This window comes from Ptychodera flava, chromosome 21, assembly GCF_041260155.1.
Source record: "Ptychodera flava strain L36383 chromosome 21, AS_Pfla_20210202, whole genome shotgun sequence".
Taxonomy (NCBI): Eukaryota; Metazoa; Hemichordata; class Enteropneusta; family Ptychoderidae; genus Ptychodera; species Ptychodera flava.
In genome coordinates this window covers 26889821-26895820 of record NC_091948.1, presented here as the reverse complement: position 1 = coordinate 26895820, position 6000 = coordinate 26889821, and positions in this window count along the sequence as shown.

The window sequence follows — 6000 nt, the reverse complement described above, 5'->3', positions numbered from 1 at the left end:
TTTCTTTTTTTCTTTTTTCTTTTTTTTTTTGCTGTGGCGAGTCCTCATTTGTTTTTTCTTTCCACAGGCCCACGCGTTTTTTTTTGTATCTCTGTTCATGGCGTTTTTTATTTTTTTCGTTTTTATTTTATTTTATTTTATTTTATTGTAGATGAGATCCACTTTTGTCTAGAGCCATCACTGCCGAATTTTTTCTCCGATTTTCTCTCTTTACTGTCAAAGCGGCTGGTGATTCATATTATATTTTGATTATCTATAATACGTTTATTATGAGACGTAGTGCTTTTTAATTTTCTTAAGTACATAAATAATTTTATGTATGCATGACTTTTTTGTCTGATTCTTTTAAAATGATTTTCTGTATGGGGTTCACATTTTTATTTGTACTATTTTTTCCGAGTGGTAGTAGTGATTTTTAGTGATTTTCTTGTGAATTTTGTGGACGTACCACTGTAAAACATATTTTTCTTTTTTTTGTAAAATCAGCACTCATTGCACCTTTTACGCGAACTATTATACGTGTATGTATGTCAATAAGTATGGATGTTTGACTTTTTCAAATCGTTGAAAATTGTTTATTTCCTAATTACGCTTAAAAGATTTTTTCTCAAGTTAAAATGAAGTATAAAATGACATTTCTGTCTTTTGTTTTTTAATTATACTTTTCTTACTTATTTCCTTCCTAAAGAGACCGAATTGACAGTTTATTTTTGCACTGAATCGATAAATATTTTTGAAACATTTGGCGCGCCGTAGCTATCCTATCGCTATAAGTACAACCACAGAGGAACAGAGTGGCAACGCTTGCATGCCTTTTGTTCCATGGTCGTCTCGGTAGACTATTGGCTTTTCATATTAAAATGAGCTTCAAAGGTGTTAAACTTTTTAGAGGCTTTGTTTGTGGTTGATAATTACACGAGATTATGCGAAAAATACGACGAGATGGCATCGTACTTCAGTCGCGTAGCAACTATAGTTACTTTGTGAGCTCTCAGGCCAGAAACACTGCTTCACGCCAATCAAAACATAACACGCCAGCAGTTTCATTAACATGTCCTTCCTTGACGCATGTGTAAAAGACGGTATGACTGACCGTAAACCATTGAGTAAAACCAGACAGTATCGATAAAAGACTTTCAAATTTGGTTCAAACACACTCATTATATATTCATAAAAATATGAGAGGAATTTTTAAAACGGTAAAACTCACTTTCCTGAAGCTCAAAACACTCCTGTTTTCGCCAGCACGTCAATTCCGCTAAACACCACACGACAACAACAACACAAACTTTGACGAACATACTTTCGCCTAACAATTGGCGAAAATCCGAAAATTACCGAAGGATGCATGGTCGGCACTCTTCGCAAAAGAGAGGCGACAGCAACCTGAGGCGAGGCGAACATGGATGGGTTACGTAACCGCTTCACGCCTTAAACAATACCCGTTGCCACTGTCTATGTTCCTCTGTGGTACAACCAAGTAGTGTCTGTTCACAAGGCTATTTGTGGCCTGTCTTTTCCATACATCCGGGATATAATAAGAAAGTACAAAGATCTCTAAGATCTGTTAGTAATAAAGCTCTACAAGTTCCATTAGCTAGAACCGAATTATTAAAGCAGTATTTTAGAGTAATTACCTGTACAACGATTTACAAACAGCAGTAAGAAGTTGTACAAGTATTTTCTGTCAGAACGCACGAGACAACATTTTGACTTCGCGATTTTTCTGCAATGTAAACAAATAAGACACTAAATAACGTACGATTTGGTAAGTTTAACTATTTATCTTTATATTCGCCTAGTTATAAGTAACATAAGGCGAAATTTTTTTACAAGGTGTGGCGCTACATTTAGTAATTTTTTAAAAAATTTTTCGCGTTCCATACCACACACGAAGGAAAATCGATTTTGCGCGCCTCGGGTATCTGCTTCCGCACTGTTAGTTTCTGATATTTGGCATGAAAAATGACCGCTATTCTTTGTGTTACTTCGACGGAAACCTTCAAAACTACACGATAAACACTTAACATTATCTACAAGTTAAACTATTAAAAAAAACTGCAGACCAGCAAAGTATATCGTAAATCATAGGTTCTGTCCACAACTGAGTTGGCTTTAACATAATGGCTTAGGTTGCTTCTCAGGTATCTCCATCGACAATGGTCTCTTGTGATTAAATGTAATCTAAATAAGCGCGGCGAGGAACCATCAGCCGAAAGCCGTAACATAAATGATTACCGGAGCGTGAGCATTGATCCTTAAAGGGCATTAATACAACCCTCTCCCCATTAGCTGAATCATATATTCGTATATAATTAGATATCAGCCCATTTACTGCCACAACTTTGAAGTTATGTGATACTATTTAAGGAAATACAATCAAAATTTAGTTTCATTTTCAGGAGGCCATCACTATAGAGACTGCATCGCAAATCTGTAAGCTTTTAGTGCAGATTTTCTTAGAATTGTGAGGGATCCGTTATTATATACTTATTTTACTTTTGTTATCAACCATGCAAAATATGCCTGAAATTTTACAGACGCTATAAGCTTAATACATAGTGGTTACTTCGTTCCACGCACATAAGACTTTTCTCAAAAAATAAATTTATCCATACATGCACTGAGGATGTGCAACATTATGAAGGTATATATATCTAGGTAAGTCTAAGAACACGGCATTGTTTTGAACATAAATCTTAGAAGTAATGCAAGAATTAAAGATGATGAAGTTTTTGACAAAGTTTGTAGGAAGGAGCTAGGAAAAGTGATAAAAGCCGCTTTTTCGCATCTAAAGGAATAACATAAGTGTGAGTAGCTCTCCAGGAAACATTTATTGTATCATATCAGTGAATCGTACGTTACGTGTGAAGTATGCTTATTGAAAAGAATCGTGTATATGACAATCACATGTATATTGAGGGATAGATTATATAAATATATAATTCCCCCTTGGAGTAACTTGTCCAATCAACACATTACCCTTTAGTCCAGTCAAAATACGGTTAGACCCACCACAAATTGCAACAGAATTTTTTTCTTCAGAATGCATTTCAGAGAGGTACCCAGAACAATATATTAAAAGTTTACTCGAATCCACCTTGGGGAAATATGTCTAATTTGCATAAATCAAATATGGTGGCCAACCATCCAACAAAATAACATAATTTGCTATATATCACATGTTAAACAAGCTATTTCAGTGATTTCAAAGTCTGACACTAGTAATTTGGCCCAGGGAATTATTTTGGAGGTATAATGTTCCTTATAGGTACTTTATTAATTTGCATAATTCCAATATGGCGGCCAACATTCCTACAAAGACATTTTCGGTCATATACCACGTATTAAACAAACTATTTCAGTGATTTTAAGTTAAAAGTATATTTCTTAGGCATGGACAAACGATTTTCGTGATGCTATGATTTGCATAGGTAATTTGTTAATTTGCATAAATCCAATATGGTGGCCAACATTCCTACAAAGGACATTGTCGCTCATACACCACGCATTAAACAAGCTATTTCTTTGATTTTAAAGTTTTAATATTTTTCTTGGGTACGAAGAAACACTTTTAGTGGCTCAATTTTTACAAAGGCCCTTTGATAATTTGCATAAATTAAATATGGCTGCCATATTAATGCCCCATGGCTTAATAGCTTCTAATATAAATAACAGTTTTGGTATAGTTTTTAGCATTAGGAAACTATCAAGAAGAAACTGTTAAATCCTTGGAAATTCATTTTTAAATTTTTTTGATTTTTCTGTATATGACGACTGTCAATGTTAATGAATGGTAGTCTTCTGAATGATATATTCTCTTTTTAAATATAACATTGAATTCATCTGTGTGTGGCATTTTCGTAATTTGTAAGGGTGTTTAACACTCTACAGTGTCAAAGCATGTAATCTGTAATGTTTACTGTTAAAAAAGGGGTGTTCAAAATCTTTAGTTTTTAATTTAGACTGAACCCCCTTCTTATGGATGGGTGCATCTTTATAAGATCCCTTAGATGATAGGCAAGAAGTCATCACACATACCAGCAAAATACAATAAACACAACAAAGCTAAAAAAAGAAAAAATGATATGACCGAAATAAAAAGTGTCGTAATACACACAAATTGAAACTTAGCACTATTGCAAACAATGTCAGATTCATAAAAACTTTCTGGACACACAAACTCAAAAAATCTGAAAACTGCATGCTTTAGCAAAGACTTACAATTACTCCTAACACAGAATCCAACTATTACACAATACAAAGAAGTACATCTTGAGTCATTTTTCCAAGTGTCATTTTTCCAGATGTACATGCTTGTATCGTGTAACAGTTGGATTCTGTTGGGCTAATGAGTTGTTTGAATTAATTTTTATATTTTAAGTCTTTGCTAAGCATGCAATTTCAATTTTTGTGAGTTTGTGTGTTGATTAAGTTTTTAAGAGTCTGACATTGTTTGCATCAGCGCTGGGTTTAATTTGTCTGTATTGTGGCATGTGTTATTTTTGGTCACATTATTTTATTTTTTGCGTTGTTATTATCTTTGTTGTGTTTATTGTATTTTTGCTGTTATATGTGATGACTTCTTGCCTATCATCTAGGGGGATGTACCAAAGATGCACTCGTCCATAAGGAAGGGGTTCAGTCTAAATTAGAAACTAAAGATTTTGTCCACGACTTTTTTAAAACAGTAAACATTAAAGATTACATGTTTTAACACTGTAGAGTATAAAGCACATATAAAAATCACAAATAATGCCGTACACAGATGAATCCAATGTTACATTCAGAAAACTAAGAGATTATTATTAGATGACTAACAATCATTAACGGTTGTCATATTTAGAAAAATAACAAATAATTAAAATTGCATGACTTTCTTACAACTCAATAGTAAACGCACATCAATATATACGTATTTTAATCAGTTCGGAAGTCATATAATGTAAGTCTACCAAATTTGCTTTTACATTCTTTTAAAAATACAATATATTTATGGGGTATTTTAACGAATTCAGGTATCACAGACACCTATTAAAATAAACTTTTATTTGTAAATGGATCGTTATTGTACGTAAATTTATTGCATATTTTCTACATTTTTAAAAATAAATGTTCAAGGACTTAATGTTGAGCTGCACGTTGCCGACAGTTTTTTTTCGAAGGAATATTTCTCATCTAAGATGACAAGGAAACCCTTACAACTATTTTGTGAAATGTAATATTTCACTTGAAACAGAGTAAATCCTTATTCTAAAATGGCATGGGCTGAACGACTGACACTCAAAAAAGTGCTTAAAATCATGGAAATGCTTCTAATTCAAAATGAAAGAATATTATCGCAAAACAAATTTTTTTTATATAGCATTTAAAAACATAATGTGAAAATTTCAGAAAATATGACCCAGCCAGAACAACGTTATATTCTTTGGAAATCTTGAAATTCGGATAAAAGGGAAGCAGGAATTCGGGTGATTTGCATACCTTTGCATACATTAACCCTTCTATATCATGCAACTTACGACTGCTTGCCAAGCTAAAAGGTGAACCTAACCAATATTTAATCTTGGGTTAACAAATTAACACAAATTGGAAGAATATTTGCAAAATACAATGCGTTGGGTGCAATGCCCTCTTGACAGTTTTTTCTTGATATTCCTATTCCTGAAAACTATACCATAACCTTATTTATATTTGAAGCTATTTGGGCATTAATTTGGCAGCCATATTTAATTTCTAAAAATCATCAAAGTGTCTTTTAAAAACATTGAACCACAAAAGGTGTTTCTTCATGCTCAAGAAATATAATTAAACTTCAAAATGGCTGAAATAGATTGTTCAATACATTTTATGACAGAAAATTTATTTTGTATTGGATTTATGCAAATTAACGAAGTGCCAACGCAAATCATTGCACCTCAAACATCATTTGACCATGCCAAAGAAATATACTTTTAACTTTGAAATCACAGAAATAGCTTGTTTAACCCTTTGACTGCT